Source organism: Salvelinus alpinus, chromosome 24 (assembly GCF_045679555.1).
Source record: "Salvelinus alpinus chromosome 24, SLU_Salpinus.1, whole genome shotgun sequence".
Classification (NCBI taxonomy): domain Eukaryota; kingdom Metazoa; phylum Chordata; class Actinopteri; order Salmoniformes; family Salmonidae; genus Salvelinus; species Salvelinus alpinus.
In genome coordinates this window covers 10124613-10134152 of record NC_092109.1, presented here as the reverse complement: position 1 = coordinate 10134152, position 9540 = coordinate 10124613, and the positions used below count along the sequence as shown (strand labels likewise).

At 45.0% G+C, this 9540-nt stretch overlaps 2 pseudogenes; one reads left to right on the top strand and one right to left on the bottom strand.

The window, feature by feature from the left end:
• Nucleotides 1-318: 318 nt before the first annotated feature.
• Nucleotides 319-3408, top strand: LOC139552108 (jeltraxin-like; annotated as a pseudogene).
• Nucleotides 3409-3625: 217 nt separating this feature from the next.
• On the bottom strand, nucleotides 3626-9038 carry LOC139552111 (short-chain specific acyl-CoA dehydrogenase, mitochondrial-like; annotated as a pseudogene).
• Nucleotides 9039-9540: the final 502 nt, after the last annotated feature.

Below are 9540 nucleotides of genomic sequence, written 5' to 3'. Positions count from 1 at the left end.
GAAGTGTTCTGTGTTCGTGGGGAGCTTTTTTACAACATGGAATACAAAGTATAACACTAGAACCAAAGTTTAATTTTGTCCCCTAACACCTTGAGTATGGCATACAATATCAAATGTATACAATTGACCTTTTTATTCTCCAAGGGTTAAGTTTGAAGCATTTTGAGGGCACTCAACTAATAAACATGAAGCTTTTACTGACAGCAGCCTGTGGAATAACAACCGCCTCACCACGCCTAATGGGTGGAGCTTATGGGTTCTGAGGTCTGTTTACTTCCAATTAACACCAACATTTTAAAATAAAATAAAATTGTAAAACAAAGTTTCTGTCATTATTTGATTTCTCATTATTCTATTTCTGGTTTTGTTACAAAAAAAACCCCGAAAAGACGAGTCAGTTTGGTTCGTCGACAATTGCGTGACATTGCAGAAACGAAACTCTTCCGTAAACCTTGCTGGGAAACGAAACCTACACCTATCAGAGAGCTTTTTTTTTGTTGCACACGCTGTTGAGGACGGGTGTAAGGATCTTACCGCTCTAAATCCTCTCACACTGCCGAAGCTCACAAGAAGATGATTTCGGTGCTGCTTAACGTTCTTGTGCTGATGTCGGTGTGGGGCCTATCTGGGGCAAGATATCGAACAACCCCATCAGGTACCGCATTCAAACACACACAGATACTGAGTTAGGTGTGGGTTCTTTGAAGTGTTTAGTGACAAATAACTTTTTAAAGTAGTGCTACACAGATAATATTGGATTGATTGATGGATTTGTTGATTGATTTATTCTCTGCCTCAGGCCCCTCCACCTTAGACCTGCGTGGTCAGGTGTTTACAGTGACATATAGAGGGGAACTCACCATGTACACAGATGCGATGTCTCCCTCGCCCTCTCCCGACTCCTCTCCCTCCCCTTCTCCCTACTCCTCTCCCTCCCCTTCTCCCTACTCCTCTCCCTCCCCTTCTCCCTACTCCTCTCCCTCTGCTTCTCCTTCCTCATCCACCACCTTGAATCCCTACACCACCTCCTCTCCCACTCCCTCTGCTCTGACTGTGTCTGCGTTACATGGCCGAGGAGGGAAAAGACTTGACTCTCTTCAGCCTCACTCAGGGGAACTACTGGAACCTTTTACTGAAAAGGTATTATGGGATGGACCACCTCTCCATCTATTCCTCCTCCCAGGACTTTCGCTCCTATAAGGTGCTCATGGGCGTCACAGAGCCATACCCCTGGACCAGCCTGTGTGTTACCTGGGAGAAAAAGACAGGCCTGGCCCAGGTGTGGAGAGGCGGGACTGTCAGCGTCAGGAAGAGGGTGTTTGGCCAGGTAAGAGGAGAGAATGTGGGAGAGGAGTGGGGCGGATAGGTGAGGCACCGCTGCTGACCCAGTGCCTCTCAACATGACTTGAGATTGTTTCAGTATCTCTCAAAAGTTGTCAATAAACTCCTGAGTCTCATGAAGTAATTCAGCATAATGTAGATTATCGTTTTTCTTTAGTTGATATGTATTCTAATTATGCAATATTTTTCTTTGTATTTCTTTGCGTGTGTGTGTGTGTAGGTGACCAATGGGCCTCCTGTCTTGAAAGTGTATAAGTTTGAGGGTCAGGTAACTGACGTGGAAGTGTGGGACAGAGTCCTCTCCCCAAGATGGATAATGGGCTACATGTCTGGGTGGCAGTCCTACTGGTCCTACAGCCCTGGTAATGTGCTGACCTGGTCCAAGGCCATCTACTCCACCAATGGAGAGATCTTTCTGGAGAAAAACACTTATAACTCTGACCATCAGTCTATCAGAGGCCACGACCAGCGCCCAGGACCAATGAAAAGGAAGACAAAGAGAAAGTTTGAATGGAGGAAGAGTGAGAATGCAGAGCAGAGACAGAGGGCATGGCTGTAGGGGAGAGTAGTGATTGCCACCACTGGCGATTTTAACTTGTAAATCTTGGGGCAAAAAATAACAAAAGTGGGATGCATGCCAGCAAATCCACAACACAACACTAAACAATACATTAATTGCACTATAACGGTGACAAACGGTGCCCACAAACGGCCTATATAAGCAGATCAGAGGCAATCCGTAATTTTGATTAAGACAATGGAGAGCTAGGATGGATGTAGTCAATATAACTATTTTAGCACTTTTGAAATGTACAGCGACAGAATTCAGAACATGGGCCATTCTTACAGTGTTTTCCCTGTACACCAAGTCAGAACGATAGGACAGATAAAGGGGGCATATAAGCAGACAATGAAAGCTTACACTAGCTTACAATATTCAATGATTACATTTCTCTAAAACAGGTTATAGACTACATGAGCACCACCAAGTCAGAACAGTAGGTGAAATTAAGAGGGGTAAATAGACCAAATTATTAGAGTGAGGCACATGGGCTACTAACATCTTACTACACAACAACCACTTAGTACTACTTTCTTAGCTACAGTGTACATATCTATGATATATTTGTTTTACATTGTTTCCAAACTGCTATGTGACACGTATTAATGCCAAAATAACATGCAAAACAGGCAAGTCTGTATTTATTTTTTTTGCTAAAAATGTGGGGCTCAAAACAGCCCCACCTGCACTGAATGACAGGTCGCCACTGATTGCCACTAACCCATACTTTAGATTAGAAGATGTACCTTATGTCCTATTGATGCTCCTTGGTTGATACTTGTGAATCACTTAATGACTGCATTAAAAAGATAATTAGACTACAGTATAGGCGACATAGGCCTATATAACTCAATAATATTGAAGTAGATGTCTTGTTCATTCAATTGAGTTCTACTTTGCTAATTGTATGCTACTGTCTGTAATTTTGCCTCAATATTTTTCATGATGTGTATCAACATGTGCGCAATGATGTGCCAAATCTTGATTTGTTGCATTATAGGGTAATCATTAGAATAACCCGACTCAATAGTTGCTGCCATAAGTGATATCTTTTTAGTAGCTGATCCGTCATCAGTATTGTGGAATAATTCTAATGTTAAGGTAAGATTTCACTGGAGAAAGGTGATTCAACTTCCCGAGAGCAGCGCGGTCTCTTTCGATCCTATCAGTATCGGCACATGCCTCAACAACACACTTAGCGAACGTTCTCTTTGCGTGATGTTTTGGGAAACGCACGTTACATCTTCGGCTGATGGAGGAGAAATGCATTGTTAAAACACTCCTAAGCATAAATTCCATCGCGATCTTGAAACTGGGCCCTGGATCTGCTACATTACAAAATTCTGATTCTAACTGATTTCCCATGTCTGTTCTGATGGAGTCAAATTAAGTCCTAATCTGGCTGTTGATTAAAATGATTGTTAAGAGTTAAATGACAGCTACATGATTTAAATGATTGTTCAAATTAAGTGCATGGCAAATTAAAAGCAATTGATGAGAAAAAATGTGTGTGATTGTGTTACACTAGTCTTAACCTGGGTCTGTGAAACCGGCCCTTTAGCAAAGGAGGCTGCTGATGGGAGGACGGCTCTTAAGAATGGCGTGTGTTCGATACCATTTTCTTCATTCTGTCCCTGCCTGTCCTCCCCAATTCAGGTGCCACCGGCCACCTGTTAATAATGACATGTTGCCATGTCACAAAACAGCCTCAGAGCGTCACTATTTAACATGAAAATATGTTTTTTTATTTCATCATGTACCATCAATTATGATAAAATATGAACAACAGCAGTTTATGTTGAAGCACAAGCTTGGGCTGTGTAGGGCATCATCGTAAAACATATCAATCATTTAGATCTCTGAAACTCAGACAGAAACAGATTCTCTAGCGGTGGCATTTACAGTTTCATCTGAACAGATCACTCTTTTATATCGATACTGAGATGAATTCATTAACATTCAATAACCCTAAAAACTGACGGCCATAGAGACAAAAACATGATAAACCATTAAACTACTTCCCAGTCGTCGCAGTTCCATAAACACATGTTTGGTTATGTGCAGCCTGGAGAGCAGCATCAGACCAGGCACCGACAGGAACACTAAAGGTGTTTGTGACCCTGTTTAATTACTTCAAAATGCATCTCTACCCCCCCCCTGCTTGAAGTAATTATTGATCCTATTCCAGCATGGTGGAGGCTAACTACTAGTCTCATCCACCAGCCTAGCCTGGGTACGACGTTAGCCAACTCAGTATGTTTATGACTACAGAACTCTTTTAGATCAGTGAATATTTACAAGGCAGAGAATAAGGAGGGATGCATGTTACAAGTGTTCAAACGTTGTGTTGTGATTTCCCTCGTTGTTTGAAGTGCAGGTGAAGGCAGGACAGGGCAGTCCAAACTCTACACTCCCCTCCTGTGGCTCTAGTAGGCACTGCACCTCACAGACAGGGTCACAATGAGAATTGCGAGTCTACTAGCTTATATTACCAGACACCATCAGTTTAAAGCAGATAATATTATGAAGTGAAGGCAGAAAGGCTGATATATATCTCCATGTTGATATCGACAGTTACAAATGGCTTCAAACCGGAAACAGTCTTGGATTGTTTTGTAATCGTTACAAAGTTGAAGTAAGGTGGGATGCATGTTGCAGTGTTTCACAACATTGCTGAACACCGCAGTCCTGAATGCAGGCCTGGTCTTGTCCCTTTGGAGTGGTAGGTACAAGGTGCCTCTATCCACTGGTCCAGGGACAAATATTCTCTCCATAACAGTTGAGGTTAGGATTTGGGCATTAGTTTGGCAATCTGATCCTAGATCTGTGGTTAAGGGCAACTTCTACCCAGAGCTGTGCGAGTCTGTCTCCATGTCTGACATTCCTTCAGTTCAGTAGCTGACTGGCGCTGATGACACTGTGCAACACTGTTGAACACTGCAGTCCTGAACGCAGTCCTGGGTGTCGTGGCTGTTATGGGCCAATTTGAAATTGCACCCTATATAGTGTACCACTTTTGACCATTGGGGTCTGTCCATAAATAGTGCACTATGTAGCGAATAGACTGCCATTCGGGGCGCAGCCCGCGAGTCTCTATGGCACATACTCCTTCAGCAGCTGGCCGGCTATCACCAGTCTCTGGATCTCACTGGTGCCCTCGTAGATCTCAGTGATTCGCGCGTCGCGGTAGTGCCTCTCTGCTGGCATGTCCGTCACGTAACCCATTCCCCCAAGAACCTGGATCGACTTTCAGTTCCGCAGAAGGTAAAGAACATTAGAAGGGTTTAGCAATCCGAGATTATCCCGCTCCTCCGCTCTCTCCACTGGCTTCCAGTTGAAGCTCGCATCCGCTACAAGACCATGGTGCTTGCCTACGGAGCTGTGAGGGGAACGGCACCTACGTACCTTCAGGCTCTGATCAGGCCCTACACCCAAACAAGGGCACTGCGTTCATCCACCTCTGGCCTGCTCGCCTCCCTACCTCTGAGGAAGTACAGTTCCCGCTCAGCCCAGTCAAAACTGTTCGCTGCTCTGGCACCCCAATGGTGGAACAAACTCCCTCACGACGCCAGGTCAGCGGAGTCAATCACCACCTTCCGGAGACACCTGAAACCCCACCTCTTTAAGGAATACCTAGGATAGGATAAAGTAATCCTTCTAACCCCCCCCCCCCCTTAAAAGAGTTAGATGCACTATTGTAAAGTGGTTGTTCCACTGGATATCATAAGGTGAATGCACCAATTTGTAAGTCGCTCTGGATAAGAGCGTCTGCTAAATGACTTAAATGTAAATGTAAATTATCCGTGAATTCTGTCAAATGGCTCTGCGATGCGTACCTGATGGCCGCAGAAGGTAGCGGCCTCCGACGCCGATAGTTTGGCCATCGCCGCTTCCTGTGGGGACATGAAGGAGGAAGTACAACGTTACGTAGTGTGACAGAGAGGACGGTGCGTGTGTGTTGTGTGTGTGTGTACCTTGTGAAGGGTTTCTTGGCGTCTTTTAGCATTGCAGCCTTCCAGGTGAGGAGACGAGCGCTTTCAACAGCTACAGCCATGTCCGCCAGCTTGAACTGAAACATTGAGAGACACACACACACACACCCCTTTGATAACAGACACTTACACACCTTAACATTCAAACACAAACTTTAACACACGCATACCTGTACGGCCTGCAGCTTGCCAATGGGAGCTCCAAAGGCGGTGCGTTTGTGAGCGTAGTCCGCAGCACAGTCCAGAGCAGCCTAAGCAATACCCAGAGCCTGGGAAGCTATACCAATACGCCCACAGTCCAGGGTTTGCTGTGGGAGAGAGGAGATCAGTACACACGCACAGAGATGGACCACAAGACGTACACCCCCACCCCACCCTACAATCCCACCATGGCTATCTTGAAGCCAGACCCTCGTGGCCCCAGCATGTTTCCCAGGGGTATCCTACAGTCCTCCAGGATGAGGTTGGCCGTGGAGGTTGCTCTGATGCCCAGCTTGTCCTCCTTCTTCCCCAGGGAAAGGCCAGGGTGAGGCATGGGCACCAGGAATGCACTGATACCCTACAGAGGGAGGGAGGGAATATATACACTGAGGGAGGGAAGGGAGAAGGATTTTTGTTGTCGGACCCACAAATAGCAGCAACAAGATGAATTGCAAGTATGAGTTACATTGATGAAGTAATAAAATATTGATAGGGAGAGATAGAGGGGGGAGAGGGAGAAGGACTAGAGGGGTGTAACCATGGCTTGAGTCCAACAACGGTGTATCTAACCTTGTGTTTGAGTGACTTGTCGGTGGTAGCGAATACCACAGTAGCTGAGGCATCCCAGCAGTTGCTGATCCAGGCTTTAGTCCCGTTCAGTACCCACTCCCCTCCCTCCTGTCTGGCTAATGTAGACGTTGCCCCTGCATCACTACCATTACCTACACAGAGAGAGAGAGAGAGAGAGAGGAGAGAGAAGAGAGAGAGCGAAGGAGAGGATAGAAGAGACGTCAACAATGAACAACCACCCATTTCCCCAGGTTGGAGCGTAGAAGTGAGTGGAGGGTTCTGGGGGAAAGGTGTGTGTGTGTATGTGTGTGTACCTGGTTCACTCAGAGCGAAGCAGCCAACTTTCTCTCCGGTTGTGAAAGGGGTGATCCACTGATCCTTCTGCTCCTGTGTTCCAAACTTCAATATCGGCCCTATGTACAAAGACTGCACACACACACACACTTTAGTATCAGTGCAAGATAAAACACAGTCTCTTTCACACACACACACACACACACACTCTTACGTACGTTGTTGACAGAGACCACACATCCAGTGCTGCCGCATCCCCTACTGATCTCCTCCACGGCCAGAGAGTAGGCCAGGTAATCCATACCTGCTCCTCCCAGCTCCTCAGGAACCTCGACAGCCATCACCCCCATAGCACCCAGCACCTGTAGAAACACACAGGTGGATGCATTAGAGCCGTGGTATTCAACAACAACAACAAAAATGGGGGGGGGGGACACAAACAATTATGAGTACAGATTATAACATGGGACAATATACAAATGTTTTTGAGAAACATATTTTGACAAATAAAAATGTTGAGTATATGTTTGTATTAGTTTATTTTCATTTTGATAAGAGGGATGAAAATGTAATGAATTTTGGGGTATTTGTTGTGTCATTAGAGTTGGGGGTCCCTGCTGAAAAAGTTTGAATACCACTGTGTTAGACAGTGTGTGTGTGTGTGTGTGTGTGTGTGTGTGTGTGTGTGTGTGTGTGTGTGTGTGTGTGTGTGTGTGTGTGTGTGTGTGTGTGTGTATGTGTACCTCCTGTTTAGTGGTGTGAGTGTGTACCTGTTGGGCGGGAAAGAGGTGCTCCTTGTCTAGTTTGCCCGCTATAGGAGCCAGTTCTCTGTCTGCATAGTCTCTACAGGTCTGTCTCATCATCTGATGCATCTCTGGTAGCTCAGCTAGCGAGGACAGAGATCTACAGCCACTGACACACAGGCCAAGGGCTGAAGGGGGGGTGGGGGGTGAGATAGGAGAGAGAGAGAGATGCTTTAGTACTGTAGGACCTGCTCATGCCTAGCATGAATTTACAACACCGTGACACTATTGTTAGACAGAGTTATCAGTGTTACATTACACCTGTGTGAATCCAACTGTCCAGGTCGATTCTGTGTGACACCCAACCAATGATTATAAATGGACCCAACCCACCCACTCACAACTCTCTGCCTCTGGGGTAAAGGTTGAAAACTGGACATGAAAAGGACCTACCGATGATGAAGTTATTATATAGCAACCTTGATTGAGGCCCTTGCTCTCTTAATCTAAGGTTTGACGGATGGATGTAGGCTGTGTGCAAACTACAAAGAATAGTCACTTGCTACTGAACAGTCATTTACCTCTGCAAATTCCCTCAAGAATATGTCATGTGATATACTGAACCCATGCAGGATCTAAATAATGGAGAAAATCTTCATAACCGGTTAGATCGATTTAGATGTATTTTTAAAGGTCATCATCCGTCCACCGCGTTCTTAACCTGTCCCATTGAGAACGTGCCTGCTCGAGTGAAGACTTGAGGTGACACCAGAAAGCTAGACATGTGAATAGATTCCCTACGGTACAATGCCAATAATGTGTATTAGCGACATAACCACCCAAGCAGCCAGCGCAAACAGGGTTTCTGTGAATGATAAACAATGTCAATGATGCTTACGTTACGGCTGCGACCATTAACCCCATTCAAGTTGCCTTGGATGTTATTATTGACCGCCACTATAAAGGCAGCATTCTAGCCATGCATAACTGGGTTTATTTTAGAGATGGCTTAGAAGCTAACTAAACACTCAATAAGCTGTCGTTACTTCGCAGGTGTTAGCTCAGTACTAACGTTAGCACAGATAGACCAATGAGCTGAGTTAAACAAATCTTAGCACCCCGGCAAATGACTGTCTCAAGTCAATTGTATTTTCGAAGGATCAACACACTAATAAAGCAAGTACAAAAACCCCGTTGTGTTTGAGAGACAAATGAGCACGTCAATAGTTCGTGTATTGATTGTATACTGACCCTTTCTAGCTTTGAAAAGTGCTGACATGTTGACTGCTCAGTTTGCTGCTTGTGCAATCATACAGAGACGGAAGAGGAAGCGAGACATCCCACTCCCTATTTTTTGTTCTGGTTCATATACAGTCAATGAACTAAGCAGACCAGACGCATAGCGATATAGAATTCAGACAAGTATAACATGTTGGTGATTACAATCGAGCGCCTCGGACAAATTCCCTATGAAATGAACCGGCGCTGTAAACAAGCAAAACAGCAGCAAATTTAACAAACGTTTTTATTGATTAGCATGATGTGTATCCAAGTCTGTATTGTTGTGGTTTCAACAAATTGAAGAACTGCTTTCACTTACTGTATATCTTCATAGGTTTTGAAAACGATCGGGAATAAACAGCACAACGCGGAAGCGTCAATTATGACTTAGCAACGGTTATGGAGGAGAACGTGGGCTCTCGGAACCTTCAGACATGTTTTATATTTTTTATGTAACCTTTATTTAACTAGGCAAGTCAGTTAAGAACAAATTCTTATTTACAATGACGGCCTACCCCGGCCAAAACCTAACGACGCTGGGCCAATTGTGCACCGC